At 39.3% G+C, this 11,724-nt stretch overlaps 1 long non-coding RNA gene across 2 annotated transcripts; it reads left to right on the top strand.

The window, feature by feature from the left end:
- The first annotated feature begins 6,485 nt into the window (after positions 1–6,485).
- LOC147626120 (uncharacterized) lies at positions 6,486–10,701 on the top strand. Of its 2 annotated transcripts, XR_015268830.1 has the most exons (4): positions 6,486–6,854; positions 7,095–7,273; positions 10,081–10,141; positions 10,398–10,701. It is a non-coding gene; the product is annotated as an uncharacterized LOC147626120 (long non-coding RNA). The 2 variants fall into 2 exon arrangements; XR_015268829.1 differs by lacking the exons at positions 10,081–10,141; positions 10,398–10,701 and having other exon boundaries at positions 7,095–7,461.
- The last annotated feature ends 1,023 nt before the right edge of the window (positions 10,702–11,724 follow it).

Here is an 11,724-nt window from a genome sequence, read left to right as displayed (position 1 = left end):
TTCCCTCAATAATTGATAGAAATAGCTTTAATTTTTTGAAACTCATACAACATCTAGCGTGTATGAACTAAATAAAGAGATCTTTGGAAACTTTAAGATCTAAAAAATTACCAAATTGTAACTCAAAATTTGGAATATGTTACCAATGGTAATTTTATGAAAATCTCAAATTTATACTATGATGGGAGTGGTAAGACTGGAGTAGCGAATCTTGGTCTCTTTGTTGAGAGTTCTAGGCCGGTGAAGGTGATGTGCGCATCTCTCGCTCCCACTCTCTCTCTCTCTCTCTCTCTCACACACACACACACACACTCTCTCTCTTTCAGAGACCCTACCCTACCTACCCAATAATGGCCATGGGAACGTTGGAAATTGGAACAAACCGCGTTGCAAGTTGCAATTTACAGCGCAGAAGACGACGACGACCACGAGTACTCATTTGCTTGAAAGAACAGGCTGTCGACTCGGCCCAAGGAATTATGATTAGTTCCTCCTCAGCCCATGAATGAATGACGAGACGCCGGATGATCTCAGTCTGAGAGGAGGAGGAGGAGTCGCATCAGTGATCACATCGTCAGACCTTGCGCGCGCAGCCACATTTTCAGCACATGCATTTTGGGTTTCTCGCAACATGTGCAGCTCTTACTGCATACTTCATGTACAGTCAGTTATATTATATATATATATATATATATACTAGATCCCTCGCGGTCTTCGCACCAGAACACTCCACGCTTTTATGAATGCTCGCGTGGATCCCTTTATGATGAGGTAGTCCGTCCGTGTTCCTTGTTCCTCAGTGAAACAGAGAAGAACTAGAATTCGGTTTCGAGGTAAAGGCACTTCTATAATGGGCTCCTGTGAGAGAGTTGGACTCCTGCTTGTGCTGTGTATGCTTGTTGTTGCACGTAATATGGAACAGTTATCCCTGGTGGTACACCAAAATAGACACGACACGTTTGCTAAAACTATAGTTGTTGAGCTACTTTGCTGGTCATAGTTTACTTAGGATAAACCTAGCTCACCAAATGTTTGAAACTTTGTGGTGTCAAACATGGCTTGATCGCTTTCTTTGGGAGAAAACCTTGAGGTTCCTATTCATGTTCTGGTTTGGATAAACCCAGCTCATGATTGACACCAAATGTTTGAAACAATTGTGGCATCAGACATGGCTTGACCACTTCTTGTAGGACCAAACCTTGAGGTTCTTGCTTTTGATTTTGCTCTTGCTTCTACTCCTTGACTGATACTACATCTAAAGATAGGGCGATTGAATTCCTTCTTTATAAAATTTAAGGTGCTGTTAGAGCCAGATGGTGAATCCAAAGCTCGAAGGTATGTGGTGGCTCCTATTTGCAGGGGTGCTATTATTCCTCAACTCACGTATGTGCACATTTCATTGGCTCATTTCCTCCCAAAGCTCCTTGCTTGAGATCGATTCGAAGGAGTCTAGCTTTCTTAATAGGGAAGCACTCTACTGGAGTGCTAATCATTTTTGATGGGGATCAAAGGCTTAGTGGGTTTGAGGAGGTGTGGTTTGATGGATTGTAATTGATTGTATTATAATTTTGAATAATTAGTCTGGATCGGGTTTACATTATAATTAATTGTATTATTGTTTCGAATAAGTAATCTAAATCGGGTTTACATCAAATGTTCCTTCTAGTGCAAGTCTTGAAATGGTTTTAGAAAAGTTTTGTTTTTCTTGCTAGGCTCACATGTCTAGGTTCACGCATCTAGACTCATATCTTTAGACTCATGTTTATAGGTTTACGTCTCTAGGTTCATGTATCCAAGTTCACATTTGTAGGTTCATGTATCCAAGTTCACATTTGTAGGTTCATGTTGCAGGTTCACGTCTCCATGTTCACACATTAAGACTAAAGTCTCCAGGCTCACGTGTGCAAGTTTATGTCTCTTTGTGTATAAACTCACTTCATGTACTTTCCTTGTATGAAATGAGCCTACTTGGGGTATGAAAATCTAGGAAATGGGCCTATGACAGGGTTGGTATGCAATTATTAGCTAATAAGTGTACTTAATTCCAAAGGACAAGATTTTTTCTTAGAATTTGTAGCTGGTATAGATTGTCTGATAATAATAAAATCTTCCAAGGACATGGGTAGGTATGTTTGTATAAGTCTTTATGATAGTAATAATATATTAGGTATACCTACCTCTAGATTCACGTCTCCAAGCTCACGTCTACAATAGGTTCTTGTGTCCAAATTCACAGCTCATGTGTCATGTGTCCATGCTCATGTGTTTAGAGTCACATCTTTTTACGCTTATTACGAATGCCTAGTTTTCACACTAGGCTGGCCAAACTTAAAAATGGTCCAACATCTAGAACTAGTCTTAAGAAACTATGTACACTAATTCCATAGACATTTCCTATGGTAAGGTTGCTTTATATGTTTCCAATACCATCTTACGGGCAATAAAAACCATGTTAACCAACAGAGTGGTTAACATGATATCCTACCACTCAAACCCTTGTCGGAGATTTGTGGGCTATAAGTGCAAGGCTTTAGAACATCTCAAAAGCCAATCAAAGATCCTCTTCTAGAATAAGTAGTTTCTTAGAGGCAAACAAAAAGAGGCCTTCAAAAGTTGGGTGCAACATGATAAATAAAGGATTAGGCTCTAGCTCATCAGGATAACATAACCCAAAAAATCTCTCAAAAAAGAAAAGAAAGAGACCATAATGTATCAAGTTATTTAGAAAATGATGTCAAGTTTTTTCATAAAAGAGGTCAATCATTTTGAGAAAATCAATTCAAGGTAAACAATGGTTGAGTGCCAAGCTTTTTTTTTATAGATATAGCCACATATATATTCAAAAGGGTGTGTATATATATGCAACCACTTAGTGATCCATTTGCTATGTATGGAAATTGAGCCAACAACACAAGTCAATTAGGAAAACTTCTTTGATAGTGTCATAATTTACTAAGTTGGGAAAATAAAAATTCACATTTATTATGTATGAATGTTACCAATCATGTCACAAAAGAGTAAAAATTACCAATCCAATATATAATGGTTGTTAGGAATCAAGGTCTTATCTGTGTGTGTACCCACTCATATAAGTGTGGTAGTATATTTCTATGTAAGGCTACTAAGCCTGGTCCTATGTATGGATGGCTATTAAGCTTGAATATGTGTGGGTTTGGGAACATCCTCTAGGAAAGGAGGAGTGAATAACCATTTATGTGTTTATGTGAAGGGAATGGAAAGAGGTATCCATGCAAAGAACCCTAATAGACCATTGACTAAGGCCATAATGGTCCCTTACTTTATATCACTATATTGTGACATGTGTACTTTTGCATGATTGGCTCCACTGTCAAGTTTGAGGTCCAATGTTCAAGATAAATTGAGATTTAATGTCAAGTGACGGGCTAATTTTTATGATTGACATTGAAAAAGGTTTTCACGATATTTTAAAATTTAGGGATATATATTATGTTAACCGATAAGAAAAAAAATCCCCCAAATTTTAAAATTTAGCGGTATATATTATTTTAAAATTTAGCCATATATATTTTGTTAACCGATAAGAAGAAAACAAATATATTTTTCATGTGACGTTGGATGGGTGTAAAAGGTTGTTGAAATTTATATAAAATATTTGTGATTTTTCTAAGGCATATGGATGAAGTATAGGTACTAAAGAGTGGGTGACCTAAGGGTTGCTTAGCATGTCATCTACGTGCTTAGATGGCCATGCTTAAAATTTAATACCCTTATTGCTTGGCAAAAGTGAGGAGCTATTATGGTGTGGAAACAAGTATTTAGGAGTTTCTTTTCTCTCACTCATGGATGTTTTAAATCTTTAAATTTACATTTTAAAAGGTTCTTGGAGGCTTAGTTTGCAATTGAAGTTTTATAAAATTTTTAGTTTTTTGTTTATGTCAAATAAAAACTTGAAATCTACATGTATAAACAGTTTGTACTTGTAAAACAATGTTGTTGAGCCCTATGCAAATGATGTATGCATGGACAGGCGAGATGGACCAGGGTTGCCTTTTGACGGGCACCATTGTTTGTCAAATTTGATGGGAAAGCGATGAGAGTTACAAGTTTTTCACCATTTATATGTAATTTTTGATGTAATATCCAAAATACCCAAAACGTGCATGGTGCTCCTCAAAATTCAAGCTTGAGATGGACCATAAATGAATGCATTATTCATGCATAGTGTCAAGAGAGGATCATGTTATAGAGAGAGTGCATGATAAATGAATGCACTATTCATGCATAATATGAATGTTAGGGAGATACATGCTTAACCTTGAAATCGAGCAGAGGAAAATCCAAATTTGTTGGTTACGATTTGAATCAAAGGAACCATGCTGATTTAAAAAAAAAGAGAAAATAGCAATGGGCTAGTTGCTATAGCAGGGTTTGGGAAAAGATAGGTTCAACTTAGGTTAGAACTTGTTCAAATTTAGTAAAAACCTTTTTATAATTATGAGAGAATGAAAAAAAGCCTATTCAAAAAGTTGAAGATTTAGTTATATGTTGTAGAAAATATTAAAAAAAATACCTACTCAAAATGATATATATATATATTTACCAACAAGCGTAAGAATTAATTAAGAGAGACAAACATTACAATATCTGGCTGGGATATTAATTAAGAGAGAAAATATAAAAAAAATACCTACTCAAAATGATATATATATATATATATTTACCAACAAGCGTAAGAATTAATTAAGAGAGACAAACATTACAATATCTGGCTCGGATACAGCACTGGGACCAAGAATCACAAGCATAACAATTACAAATCTCAAAATTCCTTAGCGTATAGCTTCAATTCTGGATTGCAGTAAAGTCACAAAACAGTTGGCCTCATCCAACTTCCTTTGGAGCGCATATTGCTGATTCTGGGCTGGATTGCTTGGTTGAACTGGAGGTTCACGAAGTACTGCAGCTTGCGTGGTATACAGTCTCGTATGCACCATGTGGAAGTCATAAATCTGTACATGAAAATCAACAAAAAGACTTCTCAGATTTGGGATCTGGTAAGCAACCTCAAAAGCAGTCGCACATCTATCTTTCCAGATCAACCAAAGGAATTCAGCTCTGACTCTGGCCCAACATCGTGAGAGCACCCCCACAGTATCCCCTAGAAGTAGTTGTTTAGCAGAGGGCAGGCAACCCAAAGCAAACCAAACCGGTGACAAGATGTCAACAGATCTCTGAACAAATGCCCAATATCTTCAATGCTAAGTTTGCATCTAACGCATACCCCATCTGATAGCCCACATTTCCTGCACTTGTCACCTGTCCATATGGCTTTATGCAAAATCAACCACAATAAAACAGATTTCTTAGGCTGAATCTCTTTAGAGCAAATTGAGAGGAATTTGAAATTCCATTGTCGTCTGTCATATAAGACTGACCATCTCTTGTTGAGAACCACATGCACAGGGGACGACGGCACTGAGTGCACACGAGGGGGGTAATCGAAAGCTGTACCTCCTCTCCAGCATAGAGCTTTGAGCGAAAAGGGCTTAGAGACTGTTAGCTGCCATGCCTCACTCTCAGGAAAGATGTTGATACGATCCTGCACCAACTGAACTTCCCAAGGAAGAAGCGAGAATCTTATCATCAGTTCATCATTGGTCATCCACCTATGGGAGGGAGATTGCCACACATCTACCCATAATCTGACGCCCTTCTTGTGAATACGTAGAGCAGTACACATTGAATTGCTGGGCACCGGAGGTATTGGACTAAGAGGAAACCAGAGAGCTCTGATAGAGTAGCTGTGTATGCTTTCCCACACAACCCCCAAAATGATAATTTCCTAATTAACCATTGAAAAAGGATTCATGTAAGGTTCATTGAAAAAAGGATTCATGTAAGGTTCATTGAAAAGAGTTTCCCGACAAGTGCGCTACAGTGCAAGGAGGTTGGTACTGGTGTACGTGTAGGAGCATGATGGTAGTGGGAAGACTGGAGTACCGAATCTTGGTCTCTTGTTATAGGTCGGTGAAGGTGATGTGCGCATTTTTAAATCCCCCCCCTCTCTCTCTCTCTCTCTCTCTCTATATATATATATATAAGAGACTCTAACTTTGGAAATTGGAACCAACCGCGTTGCGCAGACGACGACGACTAGTACTCATTTGCTTTGAAGAACAGGCGGCCCAAGGAATTATGATTAGTTCCTCCTCAGCCCATGAATGAATGACGAGTGAATGACGAGACGCCTGATGATCTCAGTCTCAGTGCGGAGACTGACCGGAGGAGCGAGGAGTCTCATCAGTCATCACATCATCCGCCCTTGCGCGCGCAGCCACATTTGCAGCACATGCATTTTGGGTTTCTCGCGCGGCGTAGCATTGAACATGTGCAGCTCTTAAGTACTGCTTACTTCATATACAGTCAATTATATATATATATATATATATATATATATATACGATCCCCCGCGGACCTCGTACCACAACACTCCACGCTTTTCAAGTCCCCAGGAAGGTTACGAAAATCATTTACGGGTTCAATATGATTTTACCACACCCGTGAGTCTGCACACAAAGAGAAAGAGAAAAAGAGCGAGCAATATAATTTTATATAAAAAGTATTACATTCATTAAAGCAGGTGGACATAAAAATACTTCTTATATAGATCGAGCCAATAGCTGATGAGACGATTGTGGAGTGCTTTCCTTCTTTCTTGTGTCCTTCCTGAGTGAGCACTGAAGAGACGACGACGACGACGACGACTACTACTACTACTACTACTATGAAGCATCGGTGGCTCAGTCATCTCTCAGAGGGAGTGTGGCGAGCTGCATTGTGTCGCCTTTGCAGCCGCAGTCGTCCTGCAGCAGGTAAAAAAAAGGAAAACCCACTCCTTTTTTTAGATTGAAATCAAAGCACCTTAGCTCAAATCTCATGCAGCAGCATGATACACAAAGGATGATCATGCGAAACATTCTCTTTGCTAGTGGCCTTTCTACTGTTTTAATTGATTGGGTGCATGATCAGAGAGACCTTAGCATTTTATGTGTCACTTGGTTAGCTGGCCCCTTTGTTTAGGTTAAAAATGTTGGAGAGTTCTTTGGGCGCAGGTGTCGATCGAGGAGGTCGCGATGGGTTTCGGAAGCTGTATCAGGACGTGCAGTCTTGTGGCTATCAAGACGTTCATGTCATGTGGCACATGCTCCATCGGTCTCCCAATACACAGTGAAAGGGGCGAGCAGGGAGGCGCCATATGCCTAGTCGGAATTGGCGGCTGCTACTACTCCTAGTCAGTCTACTACTCTATAGGAGCTACCTTCTACATCCCATCCCATATACCAATCCTTGTAACTTGTACTTCTCATGTTCGATAAACTTTGAAAGGCCGTACTTATGTTTTTCTCCAAACAAGACTTCATGCCAAATGGATACTAGTGGATTACAAAAGAAATAGGGGTATTCAGATATTGTAATTTTGTCTCTCTTAATTAATTCTTGTGTTTGTTGGTAAAAAAAGAAAAGAAAAGAAAAGAAATAGGGGTATTGAAAAAAATCTATGTACATATATATATACATACATACATACATATATATATATACATGTCAAGATATAAAGTAAATTCTTTACATATGGTTAAAGTAAATGGTAAGATTGGTTGGTAATGCCTCATGGGTGGTGAATATCTTTCTAGTTTCTTGTTCCTTAGATATTGCCAAGTGTCTTCACTTCTATATATCTTTTACACGGCTTATAGTCCCCCACCACGTGTAACATTTGTTGGGCCTCTACATGAGTCGGGGGTGTGCCGCCTTTGCATTGCATGCAGCCACCTCCGCAAGTCCACGATGCCTCTGTCACCTCCGTAGGTTGCAGGTCCACGACGCCTCTGTCACCTCCGTAGGTTGCAGGTCCACGACGCCTCTGTCACCTCTGCACGTTGCAGGTCCACGATGCCTCCTCCTTCAAGCCTGCAAGTCCTCCACGATGCCTCTGTCACCCCTCCACCTCTCTGGCCCACAGGTTGCAGAGCGGCCATACCTTCAATGTGGCGGGGAGAGATTTCAAAAAACTGTGCAAGAGAGAGTCTGCGAGCTTTCTTTGATGTGTGCGGCTGGTGAGCTAACCTCTCTCCTCTCTCTCGTGTTCTCTCTCTCTCTCTCTCTCTCTCTCTCACCTTATTTTCTCTCTATCACCTAGTATTCTTATTGGTTGTGATGCAGGTGTTACTCCTGTACAGTCCTCAGTCTGCTATAGCGCACCTCCCCTCCTCGGTGTCATCTGTAATGTGCCTCCCCTCCACAGTGTGGTCCACGGTAAGCCCAACTCTTTCTAGCACACATTTGTTCTAGAAGCGAGGGTCCTATGTGTGTGTGGAGGGATGTGTGTGTGAGAGAGAGAGAGAGAGAGAGAGAGAGAGAGATTGGTTGCATGCAACTGGCCTGTGTTTTTGTATGCGGCCGTATTGGCAGAGAGAGAGAGATTGGTTGTTTGGCGCCTCCTCTCCTCGGTGTCGTCTATAGTGCACCTCCCCTTCTCGGTGTCGTCCACTGTAAGCCCAGCTCTTTCTGACACACATTTGTTCTAGAAGTGAGGGTAGTGTGTGTGTGGGGGGGGGAGGGGGGCGCGTGGGTATGTGTGTGTGTGTGAGAGAGAGAGATAGAGAGATAGAGAGAGAGAGATTGGTTGCATGCAACCGGCTCGTGTTTTTGCACGCGGTCGCGTTGAGAGAGAGAGAGAGAGAGAGAGAGAGAGAGAGAGAGAGAGAGAGAGAGAGATTGGTTGTTTGGCCTAGCTCACGTCTGCATGTAGCCGCGTTGAGAGAGAGAGAGAGAGAGAGAGAGAGAGAGAGAGAGAGAGTATGTATTTTGTTTGGCCTAGCTCACGTCTGCATGCAGCCACGTTGAGAGAGAGAGAGAGAGAGAGAGAGAGTATGTATTTTGAAAGTTTTATTAATTTTAAAAGTTTGTGAATAGTGTGTGTGTATGTGTTTGTGTTTGAGGGTTTAGAAAATTGTGTGTGTGTGTGTGTGTGTGTGTGAGAGAGAGAGAGAGAGAGAGAGAGAGAGAGAGAGAGAGAGAGTATGTATTTTGAAAGTTTTATTAATGTTAAAAGTTTGTGAATAGTGTGTGTGTTTGAGGGTTTAGGAAATTGTATGTGTGTGTGTGTGTGTGTGTGTGTGTGTATGTGAGAGAGAGAGAGAGAGGTATTAACTCGGGGGATTCACCTCAAAAAAATTTAGTGTACTACGTGCGATTAAAAGCAGGGGTATTTTAATTCAAATTTTGGAGAATTTTTAACAGGATTACAATAACAGGAGGGGTATTTTAATTCACTTCAAAAAAAAATCTGTTAGTTCATAAGTAAAGAGGGGTGGTTTTATTGGGGAAAAATTTTTAGTTAAGGGGTTTTTTAAATGCCCCTTGAACGCACTTGATACATATGATTTTTTAAAAGTATACCCCCCCGAGGGTATTAATGTCGGTAGAAACTGAGAGAAATAGTTTTTAAAAGTTTTATGAATGATTGCTTTGTAGCGAGCGAGAGAGAGAGAGAGAGGGAGAGAGAAAACTTTGAGTGAGGAGAATTTGGAAAGAGGGAGCGTGCTTGAAAAAATGTATTTTTCTTGGTTGAAAATGAAAATTCTCAAATGAATTTTGGCATTCCCTTGAAATTATTTCAAGAAACAAAAACATGCATTTTAGTTATAATCATCTAAGAGCAAGTAATTTTTGCAGTTTGTAGGAAATTTAAAGGTTTTGCTACTAAAACCTTAAAAAAAAAGAGTAATTAAAAAACCTTCCTCTTTAAAAATCAATGGTAATTCACTACAACACATCGGGAGCACAACAACGTTTTCGAAAGGAAAATATTGGGATTTTAATGATGTTGAGCAATGATTTGTCACTGCTCCGTAACATTTTCTTGCTGCTCAACAGCACTTTTTGCAGTGAAATATCACTAGTCAACAACGTATATAGTAGCAAAAAAACGTTGCTATGCTGTAAAAATATCTCACTTTTTTTGTCGCTTCTTTTGTTGCCGCATAGTTTTTATCTTTTGAATACAATAAACTTATACTCTGAGTTTTTTTACAGGTTTATGTCTTATCTATTACTTCTACCTCTCCTTACCCTATCCTTCTTAAGCTCAAGCAAGGTATGTCTACTCTTTTCCTTTATCTCCTATGCAAACAAGCTTTCCATGAAAGCTTTCTTGTGAGTATTTCTTTTCTCTTTCCTCTCTTTTAAGTTTTTATTTTCTTCTTCTTCCCTTCTTATTGAAGCTTAACCATTTACGAGTATTTTTCCTTCTTCTTTTTTCCTAATTAAGAGCTCTCTATTAAAGCTTCATATGGTAAGAGATCTTGATTTTTCTTGATTCTTTTTTTTCTTAACTTGGTTTAATTTTGTAGGTTTTCAACACATACAAGCCTCACAATTTGAGGGCTTATCATGCATATATTCACTCGAATTGTGATGGGGTATAAGGTCCACACGATGGGTCGCTTACTGTGGGCCTTGTACTATGCCTTTTCACTCATTTAGATACGCTTCTTGGTCAGATCAAAGCCATGTGAATCTTTAAGTGGCTCACCTTGTTTGAGTTCTGGCATGCCATTAACTTTGTTGATCTCCTTATTTTAATTTAGAAATGCCAAACTAGCAAAAGAGAACTTGTTGCTTAGAGATGACGATTTTCTAAGAAATCATGATCTGCGTGTGACGATCTTAATCTTCAAGATCTTAACAATGTGAATGAGTCTCTTACACCAGTATGTAGATTTAATGAGTCTTTGCCTCTCATCAAACTTGAGTGTGTTATATAATGACTTATAAGAAGCTTATTTTGTAGAAAACTCTCTTAAGTTTAGATACCCTTGGTCCTCTCGCACCCTCAAAACCAAACTTGAGATAAAGACATGTCAAGGAGAATGTTGTAGATGATATGAAGTGCATAGACATCAATGTGGATACTCTATCATCTTCTATACAAAGATCTCATAAGGTTAATGTGAATCTCTAGAAAACCTCCCATTTCTCATGTCATTTATTCCTTCCAAACATGGCAAATTGGCCTTAATTAGTAATGCTTTGTACAACACCTTTGCACTCATTTAGATACACTTCTTGGTTAGATCAAATCCATGTGAATCTTTAAGCGGCTCACCTTGTTCGAGTTCTAGCATTATGCTAGTAACTTTGTTAATCTCCAATAGTGAGACTAAGCTCACATCTCCTTCAAACATACAAGATAACACACTGATATTAAGAGATAGGTGTGTCTCAAGATTTTTGGACCTTTTTTAGCAATGTTGACAATCTTATGTATAGTGTGTTTTTTATGAATTGTTTTCTTGTTTTCAATAGATTGAAATGTGGTATGTCACTTCACTTCCAATCTCAAAGATCTAGCATAGTTGTTGAGGTGGATGAGAAACTTATTGAGTCTATCTTGAAAGAAAAAGCCTCCACAAGTACTCTTAACATCTTCACCATGTGAGTTTTTAAAAAATTCTAAGTACTGCATGTGTGCATGCGTGCGTGCGCGCGCGCGTGCGTGTGTGTGTGTGTGTGCGTGCACGAAAATGTTCTCAATATAACTCATGAAACTCTGGTAGGTATATGGAGAACACTCTACCAAAGGAGACTTTAGAGAAAGTTTGGTTCCTAGATGCCCTTTGGTATGGTTTCATAGTCCCATGTCTCTCCAAGGACTCCAAAGCTATCGTAAATTTTCTT

This window comes from Cibotium barometz, chromosome 23 (genome assembly GCF_041138505.1).
Source record: "Cibotium barometz isolate CiBa-2024 chromosome 23, ASM4113850v1, whole genome shotgun sequence".
In the NCBI taxonomy this organism is placed as follows: Eukaryota; Viridiplantae; Streptophyta; class Polypodiopsida; order Cyatheales; family Cibotiaceae; genus Cibotium; species Cibotium barometz.
The sequence above is the reverse complement of the archived record's forward strand: the minus strand, read 5'-3'. Positions and strand labels throughout refer to the sequence as shown.